Genomic DNA, 22758 nt, shown 5'->3' on the forward strand with positions numbered 1-22758 from the left:
ATACCCCCGATAATAAACGATAACACTGTGCAACCAATTTGAATTGAAAAAAAAGTACAAGACATATAAGACCTGTTTCAGTGTAAGAAAAGTATGCTGATTCCAAATCTGACATTTATTTCTCTGGATTAGGTACCATTTTCATATACTTTATTATTAATTATTTAAAAAAAAACCCACCGAATTCACCAGTTTAAACAACATTTGTCCTCTTAACTTTCGTGTTTAGAGTGTCATCATCCTTTTTTAAATTCCAGCAGTAGTCTGCCAACATACCAGTGTTCCATTTTCCTTTAAAACGTTTTTCTATTAATGAAATATCTTGATGGAACCTTTCGCCATGTTCATCACTCACATGGCCAAGATTCTCAGCAAAAAAATCCAAATGAGAGTGGAGCACATGAACTTTTAGAGACATGTTTCATCCCATATCATGAAAATGATGCAATAGATAATTCACAACTTGCACATAGTCTTCTGAACGATGTTTTCCCAGGAAGTTATCATAAACTTTCTTGAATGACTCAAAAGCACATTTTTCTTTTATCGTGAGATGTGTGTTAAAAGTTTCATCAAGAACAATTTTTCGAATTTGGGGACATATGAAGATACCTTCTTTTATTTTAGCTCGACTTAATGAAGGAAACTTTTCTGCAAGATATACAAATGCCAAGGAATCCTTGTCTAGTGCTTTCACAAACTGCTTGAACAAACCGAGTTTAATATGCAAAGGTGGTAAATGGATTCTATCACTTTGCAGAAGTGGTTTGTGTTTGATGTTATGTTTTCCTTGCTCAATTTCATCTCTAGCAGGCCAGTGCTTGCGTACATAGTGTTCAGCTCTTGCTCTAGAGTCCCATAAGCACAAGAAGCAACACAATTTAGTATAGCCTGACTGAAGGCCAGTGAGCATGGCTATAACCTTGAAATCTGCACAAACATGCCATTTATTGACTTCATAATGTATGCTTGCTAAAATTGTTTTTAAATTTTCATATGATTCTTTCATGGTTATGCTGTCAGCTATAGGAACAGATGGCAGGGTGTTTCCATTGTGAAGCAAAACAGCTTTTATGCTTTCCTTGGATGCATCTAAGAAAAGTCGCCAGTTGGTGTTATCATATTGTATTTCCAGCTGTTCAAAAAGTCCAACAATGTCATTGCAGAAGCATAAATCATCTGTCAAAGTGAACAAAACATGCAAGTTTTGTGCACGTTTTCTGTACAATGTTATTTTCACACCTTTTCTAAGAAGATTTCGTTCTTTAAGTTCACTTTTGTCTTTGGTTAAATAAAGATCTCTGCATAAGTCATTTACAGCATCTTGAGTAAATAGTATTGGTTTATTATTGCTTTCTGAATTAGAAAAGTCTACTGTTTCATCACTGTAATGTTCAGCCCCACTGCTTGAACTCCACATTTTCTGATCAGGGGGTTTTGGTACAGGTAATTCTTTTGAGTGCTCAACTGGGCGCATTGCTGATTACAAATTTGGGTAAACAATGTGTTTCTTTTTTTTGCTGTTGTACAGCCCGTATAGTCTTGCTGACAAAAATAGCCATCCTTAGAATGATCTTTCTTCTCTCGCCAAATCATTGGCACACCAAACTTCATGTGAACATTCTTTTTTGCATACCATGCGCTCAATGTTTTCACACATGTAAGGCAACAGGCATGAGGAGCCCATGACTTGTCTTGGTCTCCTATATCAAAAGGAAAGTACGCCTTGTACAATTTCTTGATATGGCTGGTAATGCTGCGCCTTTCTTTAGCAAATGTTAATTCGCCACATATGTAGCAGAATTTGCTTGGATCATTTTTGCACTGTCTTGAAGTCATCGTCAAAGCCTATACTGTATCTAAAGAATGAAGACAAGAAAAAAAGTAAATTATTTTATAAAGAAAAATAAGGATTCCATAATGTGAACATGTTAAGCCATTATAAACGCCCACTAGCAAGTTATTAGATTCTTTCGTACATAAAGTAAGGGGTTGATGAAATGCCATTTCCATTTTTTGCATTTAATTTAGTCAATTTTCAGAAAAGAATGTATAAAATGTGCATTTATGTTTAAAACATTAAAATACACAATAATCCGGTCTTTATTGTAGTTTTTAGTTAAAAAATACTTTATTAAATGGATATCTATTTTTAACCCTCAGATTTTTCCCGTGCCCTAGAAAAAAGGTTCTGAGGCAGGTTTTAGCTTCTTTTCCTTGATTTTTTTAGCCTACATTAAAAAATGCCTTTCTTGACGAATACCATGGTTTTTCGGAAGGTGGTGAACACCAAACCATGTGCTACAGCATTATGTTTTTACTTTTGAAAAAAATTGCCCTTGGTCTAGAAAATATTATGCTAACCAAGCTAACTCTGTCATCTAGCTCTCTTAAATCTGGAAAAATAGCTCATTTCGGCTGACTTTAGCAAATAAATGATTCAAATAAATGATTTAACAAATAATGTACATAATATGTGTATATTAAACTGTTTTTCTCTTAATATTTATAATTTAATACACATAATATGTGACTGCAAAGTCGCCAGTAACCCATTTTTGACGTTTTTACTGAAATTTACGACTGTGGCAATTTTGCACAAATTATACCTAATTCAACAAAAAGAAATCCAGAAATAAAATTTCCACGTTACTAGGTATACAAAATTTGCTGCAGATATCCTGTACTTTTTTTAGTGTTGCACAGTGTAATCGATAATTGAAACTGTTATTTTAATTTACTATCATTATTTTTCCATGTCGACGCTTAGTAACAATGATAGAAGAACAAGCCTTGAAAGTTCTACTGTATGTAATGTTATAGCGTGATTTTTTTTTCATAAGGTGGTATGCAGGTTAAAACGTCGCACATAAATGTCCTAATTGTTTTCATTAACTGCATAGAATTTTATAAGACTTGAAAATTTACATGTTTTTAGCGGAACAAAAGTAAATTACGTTTCTGTTTTTGGGCATCCATTTAACAAGCAACTGATCCTGACGAAATTGCAAAACAGTTTACACACATATTTAGTGAAAATGTGATTCGGCCGTTTCTTATATGTCGGTTTAACAGAACATAGACCACAACAACCAAGCGCAAGTAGTATGCCCTGAACAACATAACAGTTTTTGGACACGGTTGACTAATTATAGAAGGATGCAGCGACAAATGCGTGAATTCTTACAACGAATAGATTATCGATGTTGATCTTGTGATTTCTTTCGCATACGGTTCAAGAAATTAGTGTCCCAAAACCTCTCCAAAGTAGTTGTTTTTTAGCAGGACGAATAGCTGCTAAGGGGGCAAATAAGAGAAATTGGATTGTTGCTGGCACGTTGCCTCCACAGTCTATGGGTTATGTTTATCAGTAACATGTCAATATAACCGACATTTACTAAAATAATTTTAGGATTACGAAAACAAAGGAAAATATTAGAATTACAGAAGATAAAAATGAAATAAGCATCGAAAAGCGCTCAAAGAAATCCCCAAGCAATGCCGGGTAACACTGCTAGTTCTTCATAATATCTAAACGATATCATACATAAGATATTTGTAATATAACCTTAAATTCAATCAGATTAGATTTGCCCCTCAAATATATTTTAACTGAGCATATACGGAAATACATTTTCTAGAACATCTAGTGAGCTAACGATTAACTATGTAAATACAATTTCTCGATTAACCGAGAATAAACGTAAATAAATAAATAGTAATTTTAAAATTGGGGTCTCCATATAAATTATAAGACTGCAAATATGTATTATTTTATGCAACTTGTACTTAATAAACTGATATTTATACTCATTTTAATTTACGTGAATTCAATTAATACCATTTTAAACTGCAATTTAAAAATATATAATCGGACTTTCACGCTCCGTAAGCTTCTGTTTTGTTTATTTCTTCTGGCTCATTTCGTTCTTACATGAGCTACAGAACAATTCATATTCATACTAAAACCTCGTTATTTAGCCGTAATTCTTTATTCAAAATATCTACGTAGTTTTTTATTACGTTCATTCATTATTATATATCATTTATGTAGAATTTATTACTTCATTTTTTATTTTTATCTATTTCATTATATATATATATATGTGTGTGTGTGTGGGTGTGTGTGTGTGTGGGTGTGTGTGAATAAACACACACGTAAAAGCACACTTAAAAGTAGCCCAGTCGTTCTAATTTTGTTTTACCGCCCAACTGACACCACAAAACAAAATGCAATTCTTTTCCCAAACAAGACGGCGCTACATGCCACACGTCTCACAGATCACTGACACGAGTTCATGCCATGTTTACTCAAGAACGAACAATAAGATAACGGTAATGCCTACCATGTTCCCCAGACTTGTTATCAGGTTATTTTTATCTTTGGGGGACTTAAAACAAAATGTATATACAAATAATCCTCACAATCTAGACCAACTGAAGGATAATATTACCAACACTATAAAGAGAGCCTCCAGAAAAGATCTACATGTTGTATTTGTTAAACGTGCCCAGAAATTCAGAGATGTCAACGGGTTGCAGTTCCAACATCTTTTATAACGCTACAGGTGATTACAACAATGCTTGAGACAATTTAAACAATACAAGAATGTTCCTACTTTGCACATCATTTTTCTGGGCTACTTATATGCATGTTCATTCGTATGATCTATTATGTCCCTGTATATTCTTAAGCCTTAACTCCTGATCCGCTACCACATTATTACTGACAAAATTATCCAAGTGTACTATACAGGTCGTAAATGACCAAGTTCTCTCTGAGTTTCTCCCCTTTAATCTTGAGTGCATGGTAAAATGAGGAGAGCAGTGGCTGGTTACCTTGAAGATATCTAAAACCAAGCTTCTATCTTTACGTCATCAACGCTTTGACCCTTATCTGGCATCAATTGAATTGGATGGCTCTCGTCTTGGGCAGGTTCCATGTTTTGACAAGCTTCTGGGCTTTATCTTTACTCCTGATATGAAATGGAACACATCCATCAACTCCGTTGTCAAGGCCGCTCGAAAATGGTAGGAACCTCTCACCGCTCTAGTAGATATCTAAATCCTGATGCAATTCTCCACCTATATAAAAACTAGATACGGCCAATGATAGAGTACTGTTGTTCCATCTGGACAGAAGCTACTAGAAGCAGCTTATCCTCCCTTGACAGAGTTCAAAATAGACTTCGTACCTGAGTGGAAGATGCCATTTTTCCTTCCCTGCAACCTCTTTTCCACAGAAGAGTATGTCTCTGCTTTGTCGGTATTTTTATGGAAAGTGCTTGTCCGAGCTTAAATGTATGCCTTTCCCCTCATCAGACTTTCACGAAAAACACTCGCTTAGCCAAAACCACTATCAATAATTTCCCACACACTTCATTTGTGCCTAAACCTAAACATAGATTCCATACACAAAGCTTATTTCTTATAACTGCCCACCGGTGGACCTCTCTTTCATTTGTCTGCTTTCGACCTAACAATTTTGTTGTCCTCAAGTCTTACGTACACAAGTTCTTGATGAACCGTCCACCTAAGTAATCCAATTTACAAAATTACCACTACTTATGATTACTACGCTATAACTCCATTAACTAATGTATACCCATTAATCCTTATCCTCGAGGGCCTCCGGGCATTGATAAGTGGTTACTCCTTCGTACACACAAAAAACTATACAGGCTAAATTCAATAAAGTCTAAAGAGATGTATGAAACCATAAATGTTAAATATTTACTTCCATTTTTGCTTGAAATCCATAACGCTAATACAAATTGTACATTAGAATTCTCACGCTCCAAATAAGTAAGAATCTGTTTGCATTAGACGTTTAGAATACTGCACTGCGGTGTGTATATATCATGTAATTATATTAGGATGAATAATGTATACACAGTTTCGAAATCCCAGAAATTACCTCATAGCCCGTATTTAATGAATTAAAAAAAATTATATGGATATTGTTCACCTTCTTTCCACTTATTATATCCAATGCAATATATTTTCATTTAACTATTCGGCTATTAAATATACTTTGTAATTATCCTCTTCTTGTTTAAAATTAGAACAAAAACATTATGTGACATGAATTTTCTTAGTTTCAGTTATATTCCCTCTATAATTTTATATCGTTTATATAGCATATTTCTCCTTCTACATCCATTTATGATTTTTAAATGACTTATTGATATGCAGTTTACATAGATCTGAAGTCGGCTAGCAGATATTTTATTCCATGAATACAATTTTGTATAATTTCCTGTTTTTATATAGCAAATTTTTCTTGGATATTAGTTACTACAAATAAATATTCTGAAGTGTACAAATAATATTTTCCCCTTATTAGGTATGTATGTCTTTGCTTTAACCAACAGTGGCTATTTCAATTATTAATAAATTGCACTTCTGTCTAATTCGCTAATATATCTAGATAAAGAGGTAGAAGGTTTATCAATTATGGTTTATATATATTTCCTTGGCATAGTTCTGGCAAATTCGACATATGTATATGTATCATTTGTAGGTATTACTTCACATTTGCATAATACAGTTTCCGCTTAATGGGCAATTATTCTTACATTTATAATTGCAATCATTAGTATCGACTGGTTTATGTTCAACACGTGAGCAGCGTGCCTTTTGTATTGTAAATATTTCTATTATAAATGCAACTTAATCTTTGATAGTAGAGAAATATAGTTTATTCGTATTTTTATGGAGGTATTTTACCTAAAGTACTCACTAAATTGTACTATAAAAGTTTTTGGAATATTCGAGAGAATGTGCTTTCTATATAATGGATTAAAATAGTCTCCTAGTTTTGTTTGTTTTATTGTTTGTGTAAGATTATATATACATATATATATATATATATATATATATATATATATATATATGTGTGTGTGTGTGTGTGTAATAATTTACTAAGTAGTCTTAACTGTTTATATGCATACATACACACACTCACACACGCACGCATACACACACATATATATTAATTTTTATAATAGAAATAAGTTAGCTAAATTAATTAATCATATGAAACTAAATCTAATATTTGTAACATGTCTTGTTTTTAAGATTAAGGGAGGTGGTCTTTGATCAACACTGCTGGGGAGTCATCATTTAATATACTGCTTTGTTTTAAAATCCCCGAAACAGTGTTTCATGGTCAACAACTGATGATCCCTTAAATTTCATTGGTACTATAGTGAATTCGAGTTGATGCAGTGATTGCAGGTTATTAAATGACTTACTGACTACATAGTTTTCTAACGAATGATAAAACATAAACAAATAAATTTTGTATAGTTTTACAGGTTAAAACCTTCCAAGACTATATATATATATATATATATATATATGCATTTTTGTACATGAATTATTTTTTTACATATATGTATATGCATCACTGACTAAAAAAGATCGCTCTATAATCAGGGAAAGATGATTAACGCTGTTAAAGATCAATGCTTTATGACCAATGACTTTAAAAGATGTGTGGTATCAAAAATAACCACGAATAAAGAGGGACCTCTAGTATCAGACATGACCGAATGGTCAATTGTAGGCGTAGACCGATTCATACCATACAAAAAATTCCAACAAAACACTAACAGCCAGCCATGGTTCTGTCCAGAATGTACTGCTGCCATCGCGCACAGAAATCACTTTTTCCAGAGCTACCAACATAATAGATGCACTGAGACTAAAGCTGCTTTCAGGACTGCCATCAACCACTGCTAAAGAGTAATAAAAAATGCAAGTAGCGAACAGGATCCTGAACAGAAGCGTGCGTTCTATCCCAAACATTATCAATGGACCTGAGGTAATCTCGTCAGCATCAGACAAGCCAAACTATTTGCCAAGAACTTTGCAGCTAATTCAACCCTATGCGACGAAGGCCATAAACTCCCCGAATTTTATGCTATAACAGACAACACGCTATGTAACATACAAATATTATGCGTGAGGTCGCCAACCTGATCAAGAACCTTGATTCCATAAAGGCAACTGGCCGGAAGGCATTCCAATTATAGTGCTGAAAAAGCTTCAACCAGAACTTGCCCCAATACTTACAAAACTGTGTAAGCATTGCCTTAAGGGGAAATGCTTCCCAACACCCTCGAAAACCTCATCATTATGCCCTGTATTTTAGAATTCAGGTGATAAGTCATCTCCCTCTCAGTACAGACGAATAAATCTCCTGTGTGTCATGAGTAAGATGCTGGAATCCAAAATAAATAGAGAAGTAGTCAACCACCTCAGCAGAAATAACATTCTTAGTGACATGCAATATGGTTTTCGTTCTACCACATCTACAGCAAATATACTAACGGTTATATCTCATAGGATTAATGAATCTCCCGACAACGACTTCCTTTTTAGGGCAATTACTCTTGACATATCAAAGGTCTTCGACAAGGTATGGCATAAAGGCCAATTTCACAAGATTTCCAGCTACGATATAACTGGAAATGTTTTCTCAATAATTACATCATTTCACTCTCGTGGGCTCATAAAGTAGTGGGTGATGTACATTCATCAGAGGCCTATAGTATTTATGCTGGAGTCACTTAGGGGTCAATTCTGAGCCCAACAGTCTTCCTGTTCTACATCAATGATCTTTCAGAAAACATATGTAATCATTCGTTGACATCTATCCTGATGGCACGACAATTTATTGCAACATATCAAAAGTCGTAAATGGTCAAGTTCTCTCTGATTCTCTCCCCTCTGATGTTGAGCGCGTGGTACAGTGGGGAAAGATGTGGCTGTCTACTTTGAAGGCATCTAAAACCAAACTCCTCTCTTTACATCATCAACTCTCTGATCCTCATCTGACATCAATTGAAGTGGATGGCTCTCGTCTAGGGGAGGCTCCATTTTTTTAAAAGCTTCTGGGATTGACCTTTACTCCTGATCTGAAATGGAACACGTACATCAAGTCTGTTGCCAAGATCGCTGGAAAAATGATAGGATCCTCCTACCGCTCCAGAAGATATCCCACAGCTGATCCAATTCTCTATCTATATAAAAGCCAAGTATGTCCATGTATGGAGTACTCCTTCCTCATCTGTGTAGGAACTGATAAAAACAGCCTATCCAGTATTGATAGAGTACAAACTAGACTTCGTAGCCTAGTGAAGGATGCCCCCTTTTCTTCCCTGCAACCTCTCACCCACAGAACAGAAGTTGCGAGCATGTCTTTGTTTTATCGTTATTTCCATGGCAAGTGCTCGTATGAGCTCCAATCTCTGGTCTCTCCTCGCCAATCTTTCACAAAAAACATCCGCCAAGCTGAAACTGTCAATAATTTTCCCCATTCTTTATGTTTGCCTAAATCAAAACGTAGATTCCATGAACAAAGCTTTCTTACAAGTGCACGCGTGTGGACCTCTCTTCCATTTGCGATGTCTTCAAGTCCAACATAATCAACTTTCTGATAAACCGCCTCCTTCAGTAAGACACTTTATCAAATCTCCATTACTAACGATTACTACGATATTATTCCATTGATTACTGTACACGCAATAACCTTTATCCCCGAGTGGCTTACGGGTCTTATAAGAGGTGACTACCATGTAAAAAAAAACAAAAACAAACATAAATTCCAGTTGTTAGTTTCTGCTGGGGGACAGCTCCTATATAATGCGAGACAATCGAACGTGTTAATTTCTCGACTGTAAAATATTGAATATCAAGTGCAGCAAGAAATCTTAAGAACTAGCAAAAAAAAAAAAAAAACGGAGATAATCATACACAATCCATTATAGCTGCATTTCCTACAGCTACGTACCATTAAAATGAAGCTATTGGAATGAGACAAAAAGGACTCATAGAAAACCTTATTGGTAGTTAGGGTCGTCAATGATACTAGATGTAACAGATATGAGAGAAAAAAGATAACCTTTTATGTACGTCCTTGAAAGAATTTGAAATCTAAGATCTATATCATTGCACTAAGTATGGGAGCAATCGCGCTGAGCAAAAAATAATTTCAGAGACTGTTTGACTTATATACGTGGTAAACGAAGTTTAAAAATATACAACAAATAACGCTTAGAATGTTAAACTATCGAAATAGTTGTTGAATATCTAGTGTCCTATAAAATGCTTCTTTTCCAGCTAGAAGCCAATGATAAGAAAATTGTAGATTGAAAAATGCATATGTGTATGTGCTTTTATGTCAGTATGCGTATATATAAGCAATATAAATAAATCATATATATATATATACATACCCCTATATATATATATATATATATATATATATAGATAGATAGATATATATACGAGCAAACAGTTAATAAAACATGTTAAAAACACTTTGAAAGGAGTTAGAAACAGATTTAATCTGAAAAGGAAACACTAGAAAAGTGGATAGTCCTTAATCCGCGGAGTTTCGAAGAAATACTTTCCTTCTCATCAGAGGGTAGGAATTAGCAAAATGCGGGATTGGATTTAGCATGCAAAAGTATTTGATGAAACAACAAGTAAGTCAAAGATCTTACTTGAAAACAAAAAAAGTGAAGCAGAGGGAATATGGTGAAGAAAAAGGTGATTACACATTAATGGATAGTCTGGTGGAAGATAAATAATCCAGTGAAGGTAAAATCCAAATATATAATTTCAAGAAAGTAAATTGAATTTCCATTTGGACAAGTAAAATCCAAGGAAATCCCGTAATTTGAAGAAGATGGTCCATAATAATCCAAAGGCAGAAATCCATGGAAAAATTCACAAAAATGTGTACAAGGAAAAAAGGAAAGAAATCCAATAATATTAATAAAAGAAAAATAAAATATGCTATATATATATATATATATATATATATATATATATTGTTTATGTTAGGGATATTTTTGGAATGAATTCAATTATTTATACGAAAGCGTATGGTTACCTAAATGCGAGTTGGGAATAATGTTCCGTTTGTTCAATTTGGTTCCCCCAAATCGGTTGCGGCATATGTATTGTGTTTTTTTAATACAACTATTTACTTACATGTTTTTCAAAGAGACTAAATCTAGCGAGATTCGAAATCGGGACCCCATGATAAGAAGCCAAAACCTATTCCACTAGTCAATCTCGTACGACTACAGCATATATCGCGTTTTACGTAGATGTTTTTTTTTTGTTTTTAGCGATAATTTTTCAATGAATTCAATTATGTATAGGAAAATGCATTTTTTCCTAAACGCGAGTCGAGAATAATTTTCCATTTACTAATTTATTACCCCCAAATGTTGAACGGCATATTATATATTTTTTAAATATTTGATGAGAGAACACAATTGCCCCTTTCAATCTTAGAAAGATCCTCGTCGACAACACAAAAATTATACAACGTGAAAATGATATTACAAAAATGTTAAATTCTTGAAGCGTCATACATTCGAACTCATCACCCTACTATATATAATATTGCATTCGAGCAAAGCAATAATGTGTTAAAATGTCTTGCGTAGCGCGTAATGGACGGAATTTGCCAACAGTGCGCACGTACTTGCTGCTTTTAATACTCGAATTTTTTTTTTTTACATGGAGGTCACCACTTATCAAGATCCGGAAGCCACTCGGGGATAATGGTTATTGCGTGTACAGTAATCAATGAAGTAGTATCGTAATAATCGTTAGTAGTGGAGATTTGATAAAGTGTCTTACTTAAGGGGGCGATTCATTAGGAATTTGTTTATGTTGGACTTGAAAACATCCAAGTTGTAGTCAGGTGGGAAACAGGCAAACGGAAGAGAGTTCCACAGGCGTGCACTTCTAAGAAAGAAGTTTTATTTTAATAGACGTATATTTTTAATATATATATATTTTTAATTAATTAATTTTATTTTTTTGATAAAACAAGACTATACGGAAAATCGGAGAATTAATAAAAATAATAATAACGCAACGTGTCTCTGTTGCATTTAATATTGTTTGCTTGAATCTTTATATTAACATATATGTACATACAAACATGCATATACGTGCGTATATGCAAACATAATGTTATTTATATGTGCGTATGTATGCCCAGTAATATCAGAAAGTGTCATGTAATCTATTGAATAAAACATGAAGTCACACCAGTGATCTTAGCGGCAAGACAGGATTCTTTGAGATCAATGGTGCCGGACTATCTCGTGCTGGTCAAATAATCCATCGGATTCCGTATTATACATCAATGTTCGTCCAAACTATAGCGGATGTGCTTTATCCATTTACCAATTCTAATTCATACCTGTCATCTCTGATTGCCTGGAAAGTTTGTGATTTCAGAATCGAGATTTATGGTCAGTCTGCAAGGGCGAGCCATTCAACTCTTTGCCGGTATGGCTTTTAGGTCTTAATCCTGACAATGTGATTGGCAAAATGATTGGCTTGGAATTATGCCAAACAGGAAGTACCACTTAGACTCCGGAAGGTTCCATCATCCGATATATATATATATATATATATATATATATATGTATATATATATATATATATATATATATATATGTGTGTGTGTGTATATATATATATAACATACACACCCACATACACATTATATATATGTGTGTGTATGTGTATGTATATATATATATATATATATATATATATATATATATATATATATATATGCTGACTTTGTATGCGCTTCGAAAATAAATGTGTGTATATATATATATATGTATGTACATGTACATATGCTCAAATACACATATATATATATATATGTATGTACATATATATATACGTATATATATATATATATATATATATATATATATATATATATATACGTATATATATGTGTGTGCGTGTTTGCATGTGTGGGTGAATAGTTTTTGTTGCTATTTTAGCCGTGCATGTCGGAGAAATATGAGTAGTCAATTATTAATATTAGAAATATATATCAGCGGTGGAAGTGTGTTGGTTACATAACCCAAAAGATCGTCTACCGTAATTACGTTCTGCTAGTTGGGTTAGTACAAATACGCTTTCACATAACACACACACACAACCACACACACACACAACCACACCCACACACACACACACACATATATATATGTACATGTATATATATGTGTGTGTGTATATATATATACTTTGATGTCTCGATATATTCATATGTACACACACACACGCACATATATATATATATATATATATATATATATTTATAATAAGAGATTAATGTCGTAAAAACAAATATAAATAGTGCTCTATACGTTAGTAGAGACAACTATGCTATTTATTATTAGCCTCAAATGTATTAATAGATTATTTAAGTTAAAATCTATTAACAGATTATTTAAGTTAAACTCTATTAACAGATTATTTAAGTTGAAATATAAATAAAAAAGGAAAGATATGTTTTTTTTTGTCATTACATATGGATATTAAACACAAAGATGATGGAAGGAAGGGAAAGAAACGGAAGAAATTGCCCGGAGAGATTGTGCGTCCCTTTATGTAAGAACACTACACATTCGGTAAAAAGGACCTAATTGTGAGTAGTCGAGGCTCCCTTAACAGGGATTTTTCACCTATTATGCCACATCATTTTTCACTGATTTAGCCTATTATTATAAATGCCATACTAGGACTTTATCCGACTGATTGGCGATGACGTATTCTCGACTTGGGATGAAAACATTATGAGGTCAATTGACCTCTGCGAGTGATGGAATACACCGGGTATACTTTATAAATTTAACGTTACACACATCTTAACATGTAGACAATGTCGCAAAAATATCAAGTCAAGAAAGAAAATAACTCCTATTTTTTCTCGTTGAAACAACAGGTACTTTCCAGCTTTGTCTATTGTTCAAACCTATCGGTCTCATCTGATGTATGTAACACGTCTATCTCGTTCTTCTTTTTAACGTGATTAGTGGTCTGCGCGCATGTTCTACTTTTTATATTTTGTCCTCGTCATCTCGCACATGACGTAATCTCGCACATGACGTAATCTCGCACATGGCTTGGTCATTTTCATACAGCTTCCTTACGCGCGCCGACGCTCTGGTACATAACGGGACGAATGGCATTTTCATGGTATGTGATGGTTTACGTAAAAAATAGGGTTTTGTCTGCTATGCATAACTTTAGAAATATAATTCGTGTTGGATATTGATACTTAACTTTAAAATTTCATTTTCGGATCATGCTTACCTGGACCTTAGCTAATTTTTCAGTGATTAGACCTTTTATAATGAAGCGCACGCTAGGGTTTTATTGTTCTGATTGCGATTGCGTATACCATTTATAATTCAAATGTTACACATATATAAATATGTAGACATGAAAACTAAGTCAAGAAAAAAAGTTAGCAAAGTATTCGCTCTCGGCCCATGTGTGTAACACGTCTATCCCTTCTGTATCTAACGTGATCAGCGATCTGCGCACACGTTCTTTTCATATTTTTTTCTTTTTCGTTGCCGTGACGTCTTCTCGCACACGACCCGGTCATTTACATACAGCTGCTGCTACCATACGTACGGTCTTGCTTTGTTACATAACCTTACAAATAGCATTTTGTTGGTTTGTAAAACTTTATATTAAAATAGTGATTTTTTTTTATGTAATACATCAGATTAGAAATATAATTCGTGTTGGATAGTCATACTTTACATTGAAATTTTATTTTCGCTGGTCTACAACATGTCTGTTACAAATCACATATTTTTAACCCCTGAGTTTGAAAAAAAATCCAATCCATAACTGTCTAGCTATATTGAAATAATTTATTTCCTTCCTATTAAAGACAAGGGGGCGAGTTAAATACCTGGAGATGTTTCAATATAAGGCATATAACGATATGTGAGTTATTTACCAGTTTTTAAATGTTAAATATTTTTAGAATTATCGTCTCGGGGCAGAACTGTTCAAAATTAGTTCAAGAATTTTTGAAAGGTATAAATTAAGTTTTTAAACCTTTTTTTATTCGCATTTTTGTCTACTGGGCAGATAGGAATTATACTTTAAACAACTGTAATTTTAAACTGGTCCGAGATTGTCTTAAATTGTTGGTGGAATCGTTTTCTATGTTAATTTCTAACAAGATTTTGTGGGCATCTTACTCTCTTTAAAGTTAATACTGCGCAAGAAATTGCTATAACAAATTGGCACACTCGTCCCGATGTTAAGGAACGTTGAGCATGGTAAATGTTTAGATGGGCGACTATTTCAGAAAGAGTATAAACTGTATCTCATGCACTATATCCATGTTTGGGTGTCAGAACCATCATTATAATCCCTTTAATATCCGTAGTTGCTTCCTTTTTATTGTTGAGCATAATCCATTTATCTATATAAATAAAACACAGATGTATGTATGTGTGTCTACCTGTTTGTAAATATTAAACCGCTAAACTCTTACGCTACTAGTCGCTAAACCTGGGAGTAACAGAAAATAGTAATCATACACAAGGAGTAACATATTTAGATAGATGAGTAATGCATAGAAAGTCAGTAAGTTAAATGAAAATGTTCATTTAAAGTTGGCTATATTTCTATTAGTTTGCGGGTGCGAAAACTTATAATAACTAAAGGGGTTTAATTTGTTAACTTTCTTGTCTATTTGTTAGGGTAAGATTAAACGGTAGCACCGCGGTTGGAGAGCTAAATGTTTTTGTTTCAATTCTAGTTGATGTTATTGAAGTCGTTTTTCTTACTTTTGAAACCACTACTGTATATAAGTTACAATATAATATTCAATGCAAAATTAGATGCAATAATGCATTAGAAATATACATGAATTACAATATATTTAAACGTATGTTATGACCGACAAGGTCGGACGTCTTCCCAGTGATTTCGAATAAATCAGATTATTGTTGCCATCCGTTTTTCCTGTAAGATTTCTGGACGCGAACGCACAACCATCGTTCAACCCTTGCGAAAGAGTTGTGACTACGTAGAAAAATAAATTCTGGCGCACAAAGATAGCTCTGTTTAATGGTACCACTTCCCTTTTACTAGCTGTTACACTGTTTGAGTTATAAATAGGAGAATTTATATTCGGAATGAACCTCGTAGTTAAAATTTCGTCTTCATCATCACCGGTTTCACAATATAAAGATAAGAATGTTAATAAACTACCAGGATTATCCATCATCAATATGCAAATATTATTAGTAAGAGAAGTAATACCCATACAAACACACGCACATACACAACATATACAGTGGCGCCAAAACGAAAGTTCAAACTTTCATGTTTTACATCATATATCTCATTTTATTTATCTTTTATTTTTCTATAATTTTACCTATCACTATTTGATTTGTAATTGAAGTTTCCTAGTTTTCACGTCAATTTCAAAAGTAACTTCAGATTTAGGAGGCAAACAGAATCTCCGCACAATTGGAAATTTTTACGAATATGTAACTTTAGAACATTAATGCAACACAAATATAGCAGGAACACAATGAACTAGTTATTATTTAGAAATATAGCCCCTCTGCAGTTTGACAGCTTACAATCATTTTTGCCATTCCTTGAAACAGCCTGCAACAATACCCCGCTTAATGGCCATTTCACTTCTCTTTAATTTTTATCCAAAGCTTTTCCGGATTTGAAATTTTATTATTTTGTAGCTGTTGCTTGATGTAGTCGTTTTCGATAAGAGTGTCGTCTGCAGATTGTGCAGGCCAAACCAAACACGGAATATCATGCTCTTCCAGGAATATCTTCACATTGATAGCTGTGTAAATGGTAGCTTTATCCTGCATGAAGATGGGATTATCATTTAAATTTCGGCCAAAGTATAGTAGAAAATGCTCAGTCAACATACTAATGTACTTGGTTGAATTAATTCAAACTTGTAAGCGAAATATAAGCCCTTTGGTACTAATAACGCTCCACACCAAAACTTAACTCCACCCCCTTGAGACTGCGCACCTAGGATTGGATTTGTCGTCCTTCCCTCGATGGTCGTACTGTCTACCATCACTAACCTATTGAACCTTATTTTGTCGCAAAAAATCACTTTGGATCAACATGAAGAGTTATGATCTTCATTGCATCTGACGAAGTCCAGACGACGCTTTCTGTTCTTTACAAATATCATTGGTTTGAGTCTTACAACACAGCCTCGCAAATTAAATTCCATCATTCTGTTCCTAACTGCAGAAAGAGGACAATTTTAACAAGATTACACTGTTGTTGGATTTGGGGAGCCGTTTCAAATCTGTTTGCGAGGTTACTTTTCTTGATAACATTGTTTTCCCTGTAAGAAGTACCTCTTGAACGACCAGAGTAAAAGGCATCACGAACACTGCCGGGATTATGGTGCATTTGCACACTCATTCTCATCACATTTCTCATCGGTTTCTCATCACATTTCAATCTTGGATTGATTTCTTGATTAGTTAAACCAGAAAGGTGGAGAATAATGATCTCCTGACGATCAGTAACAGAAGTGGAGGCATATGGTATCAATATTAAATAAATGAAACGACAACATGTACGATTAGATATGCTTTGTTGTCTAAAAGGTAGATAATTCTAACTGGTTTTAAGCTCATTTGTTGTTCTCTTTACCTTCCCGATTTGAAGTTATTTTGTACACTTACGTGCACACTAGGATACTTCAATCAAAATAAAATATAAACAGGTAAATTTATAGAGAAATAAAAGATGAATCAAATGAGGTATAGCTTGTTTAAACAGTCACATTCAATTTTAGCTTAAATTTGTGGTTTTGGAAATAATGAAAAGAGCGGACTTTCTCTTTGGCGCCACTGTATTTACAATTCTATTTTTAAATAATGGAGAGTTTAATAAAACAGCAGCAGTGAAAAAACATGTAAAAGCCGGTAAGTAAGATCATCCAAAATATTTGTTTAACAAAACGACTATCATTGTTCATTAGCTTAAAACTGAAATAAAGTAAGTTGCTATCTAAATGAGAAATAGATTAAAGAAGAAGGCAATAAATCAGGTTGACGCAAATTTCATTCATATAAAATCAGGACTACCAAGGTCAAAGCAAATTTCAATTAGACATCTTGTAAGATTTCTATTATGAAAAGAAAATAGTATTGGAACAAGACCCGTTCCCTGAACTACAAAATTAACTAGAAACACAGGATTAGAACATGACATATAAAATAGCTAAATCGGTTAACACACCTAGGATTGCATAGAAAGAAAATAACACGTGGGTCATCACGACGCAGAGAACGCCTACATATATATGACTCATTTTCATATACATAAGCTCGCACCTTGTATCAACATTTGTTAACAAGTTTTTCGAATGTAAACGTTTTCTATATCATGTGATTTTAACCTTAAGCTGATGCTTTAGGAATAAAATGCGTTTTCGTAAAGAGCCAGCATCATAATTTTATACTAACCTGAAAACCGGACAGAAGTTGTTAAGGAAAAACTTTAAATTGTAGTCGTTTTTCTGAAGAATTTGATTGAATTTCTCAGAAGAGATCTTTTTTTTTTGTTAAAATAGTACCTGATTTTTTTTTAAATAAATTGCTTTGAATCCTTTTTTTTTTGTTTGTTTGAACGATTAGGCTAGGAAATCGATTCAATAAATCATTTGAAAAACTATTCGATTACTTGATATGAACAACAGCTGGTATTAATGGATTTGTTTTTCTTTTAGATGTGCCTTGGCATCTCGTCGTTGGTCATTCGCTAATGATTAATTTTTTCTCCAATAAATCTTTATAATAGAAGACTACACGGTCCAAATTTATGCAAATGTGTAATTCGACTAGAACAATAATTCTAAATAAGTGATTAATATTACTGTTGAATTAACTCAATAGTTAAAAAACATTATTTACTGTCGTCAAGTTTTCCTTTGATTCTATCGACACCCCATCCACATGTTAAGAAGTAAAAAGGACGCAGAAATAAAACTGAAAAAAGAGTGTGATGTTTTATTTTACGGCATATCAACCCTTTTCGGATTATTTAGTGTTAAATCCAGTTATTTTGGAACTAGTATTCGTGATGCATCCAATTATTTTACAGAAGATTTTTATTCTTCAAGCTCTTCGTATCTTCAATTGCTAGTTTGTAGTGTTTGGGTTTGTTGTTTTATAGTGGATTTTAACGCTTTTGTCCTGCAGAGCATTAATGAGTTTTTACAATGGGAGAGGGAAAAAGGTCACAATATTAATGTTTGGTATATTTTAAGTTGGAAAACCAGTCAGAAAGTGCGGGAGATAGAATGGGAACTGGAAAATCGGAAGAAGGAAAGGGGAGAAAAATGTGGGTTGTTGTTTTTGTTGTTGTTTTTGCAGAACATAAGTAAGTTTTGCAAAAGAAATTAGAAAAACAAAAAGCGTCAATGTGATTTGCATTTCATTTCAGCAAGCCAATATTTTCGGACATCCTGTTCTAGTAGCACCAGGAAATAGGTTTATCACAAGAAAAAATATATCAGATATTGTTCACCCAGATACAGAAAAAGGAAGCTGAAATATGGATTGTTGCTCAAGGTGTGGCGTGTAAAGTTTTGTTTATAGTACGTTTTAGGAGCGTCAATGAGTTTTGCGAGAGTTTGGAACAATTGACATACACTCTTGGAGTTGTTATGGCTGAAGACGGTACCCAGTTGTAGACAATTGTGAATTTGTGATAGTTGAAGGCAGCTCATGGGAGGATTTAGAATGTCGAGCTGAGCTGACATAAATTTACAAACCCGAACGCGAATGAACACAGCTGATATTTGCAGAATGTGTTAGATTTTGTGTTTTTGTGGTTAGTTTTTTAAATATTTTTATATAATTGTGAACTCGTGCGCCCCTCCCTCTTAGTCGTAAAGGTAAGAAACGATGACACTGCCATAAAAAGACGAACAAGAAGACAAAAAAAAACAATGTTGCGGTTGGTGGGTGTTGTCGAGTGGGGAACCACACAAGTCTCACCTTCTAAGTTATCCGACTTTGCTACTCCTGAGATTTTAGAGCCCCTGTTTCTTAGATTCCACGGATCTTGATCACAATGGACATAAAAGTTTTAGAATTGTCAAGTTTACTTTAAAAATATTACTTGTTGTTTTACACATGCAAATTTATGTTAAAAAGAAATCGATATTAGATTTTGATACGGTTAAATTGTTTGACCGCGAGTAAAATACGCTTAAATATGATATATTTATTTGTCGTGATTTCTTATATATTATTGTAGAGTCGTGATCTTAAAAGTAAAAAAAAATATATATTAGCTAGAACCCAAACGAAAAACATAACTGTAGCATTCATAGCTTGTGACGTTACCACTGTGCCAATATGAACCGATTAAAAGTTAAAACTTAAAAATAAACTAAGATGAATGTACAAAATGTATAACGATGTTTTTAATTTGTCTCTATTTTTACCTCCCCCCACCCCCATAAAACCTATTTAACTGGCTAAAGACCCATAAAAGATCGGTCCGTAAAAAAATCAATCCTTTGAGGTCACTAGCGCCGCTCTGTGACTTATAGTTTCTGAGGAGATAGAGTTTGAAAATATGGAGAAAGACAGACAGAAAGACAGGATTATCGCTTTGTATATATTTGATATGTATTCACACACATGTATATGCAATTATATTAAATTAACTTTGCCTTTGTGTTCATTTGCTATAAACTTAGAAACAACTGATCTGATTTAATTATAGCTTAGGTATTTGATGTATCAGGGATTTTATTTACGTAGATTTTGTAACAGAATGCTTGCGATAAGTATCGAAAACCGAAGATTGATTAAATCCAATTAAAGAACAAAGTTCAATTATTACCAAACACTTTAATGCAACCTATCCTCGCAAGAGCATTTGAAAAGTGTTATCACCGCACAAGCAAAAAGATCAAGCCTATGAAATTAACGGCATATTATTTTATATAACGGGAGCTCGTGCGAAATGAGTGCTTTTATTTAGAGAACAATTAAACCAGTATACTCGACTTTTGTACGTTTAACTATAATTTAAGTGAGTACGTCAAATAATGTCGTAGAATCACCAGTTTGGTCTTCTATAAGATGGGGGCGCGTTCGAAATCAATGTTTCAGTTTAGATCACAATTGAACATCGATAATTAACTTTTGCATTTTAAACTTTAATGAAATAGTTATTTTCATATGATTTTATAAAATCAACAGCAGATTCTCTACAATGCAATATAGACTACAGATCTGAGCGATTTCAGAGATTTTGAAAAGAATAAATATATGGGAGTGTGAGACATTCGTTGATCTTCAGTCAATCCTGGACAACGTGAGATATCCCTGCTGGTTTTAAATCAACCAACAATTAACATCTATTAATATGACTGATGCTGATGTATATTTTTATGTATACACACAATAATGTATAGTGTTTTACGTGACTCTTTGTTGGAAAACTATTACAGCCAATGGAATAGGCAAAAATTTGCTTTTCTTTTGTTGCATGCAACATTATTCAGTTGACAGGCTAGCTCACATTGGATTACCGAAGTAAAACCATCCTTGAGCAGGATCAACACAAAATTGGGTGATCAATTAGGAATACCGTCTGCTGATTCTAGCATTGTTTTTAGTTGTCCTGTAATTCTCTTAGCCACTGTAATCAAGGGATAGGGAGTCAGGGGAAGCGCGGTTAGAGGTTGTGCAATCCTGGCTTCACAATTACACATTCAGCGTAGATAAATATCCAAATATACTGAACTGACGCTAAACAGTTTGGACAGAGTTAGACTAATCAGATATTGATCAAACTGACAGGAGACAACAATGTCTAACTTCGGATTCTAGACATTCACGCGCTATCTCAAATATTCCAACCGAGAAGACTTTATATATTATTTAATTGGAATTCATAATTTAGATGAGTATTATTTATTAATTTATTTTTTTACTTGTAGTTTCTCGAAGTTTCGGCCAACTATTCCTTTGGCGTTTGTCAGGTGGCGACGGGATAGGCAGTAATTGCTGAGGATTCAGTTAAGAGATATGGAGTTCCTATCCTGTCGCGGTTGCCACCTGACAAAGGCCACAGGAATAGCTCGTCGAAACATCGTGACACAACAACTAAAATGATGAGGATAACAGTCCGCAATAAAATAAATTATTTCGAAGTCTTTGACATATTCTATCTGTTTCTTTAATGCAATGAATTGTATTATTTTTTGCACTTAGTTTGCCGGGTATATTCTCCAGATAGTTTTTGAAATTCTTTTTTCATGTGTTCTGTTGTTTTTATCATTAGGAGAACAATGAAGATCTTAAAAGTTACAGTTATTTCAATGTCGTACATAAGACGTTGGAATTTCGTTTTCAATTCTATATCAACTCTGTTTGACCCAGCAAAATTTATGACACTATCGTCTACTAAGGAAACTTCTTTTTCATTCTTGTTCCGCAATATTTTTGCAGGTTAAATAGCGTCTTTTCGGATAAGTATCTATAGGAATTGCGTAGTCAACGTGAATTATGTATTGCACATTCGCAACTTTTCTTTCTGGTATAACATCCCAGAAATACTGCTCCATTGGCCTTTTGGCCAAGACCGGTATGTGTTCTTCAGATGCTGCACTTCCATTTCTTGTTCTCTTTCAGTTGAGGAAGAGTGCTTCACCACTTAGACACTTTTCTTATTTGTGTACCCTTTCTCCACCTTAAAAAAAACGACCCTGGTGTCTAACTCTGTCCCGTGGAGAGGCATTGTAAATAGGTACATTCACTATTCAATGTTTGACAGTTGATCAAGTTATGATATTTACATTGTGTCGCATTGTATTGTAGCTTGCCTCAGAAAACACATTAGAACTGG

This window comes from Euprymna scolopes, chromosome 34 (genome assembly GCF_053919585.1).
Source record: "Euprymna scolopes isolate OS-2025 chromosome 34, ASM5391958v1, whole genome shotgun sequence".
In the NCBI taxonomy this organism is placed as follows: Eukaryota; Metazoa; Mollusca; class Cephalopoda; order Sepiida; family Sepiolidae; genus Euprymna; species Euprymna scolopes.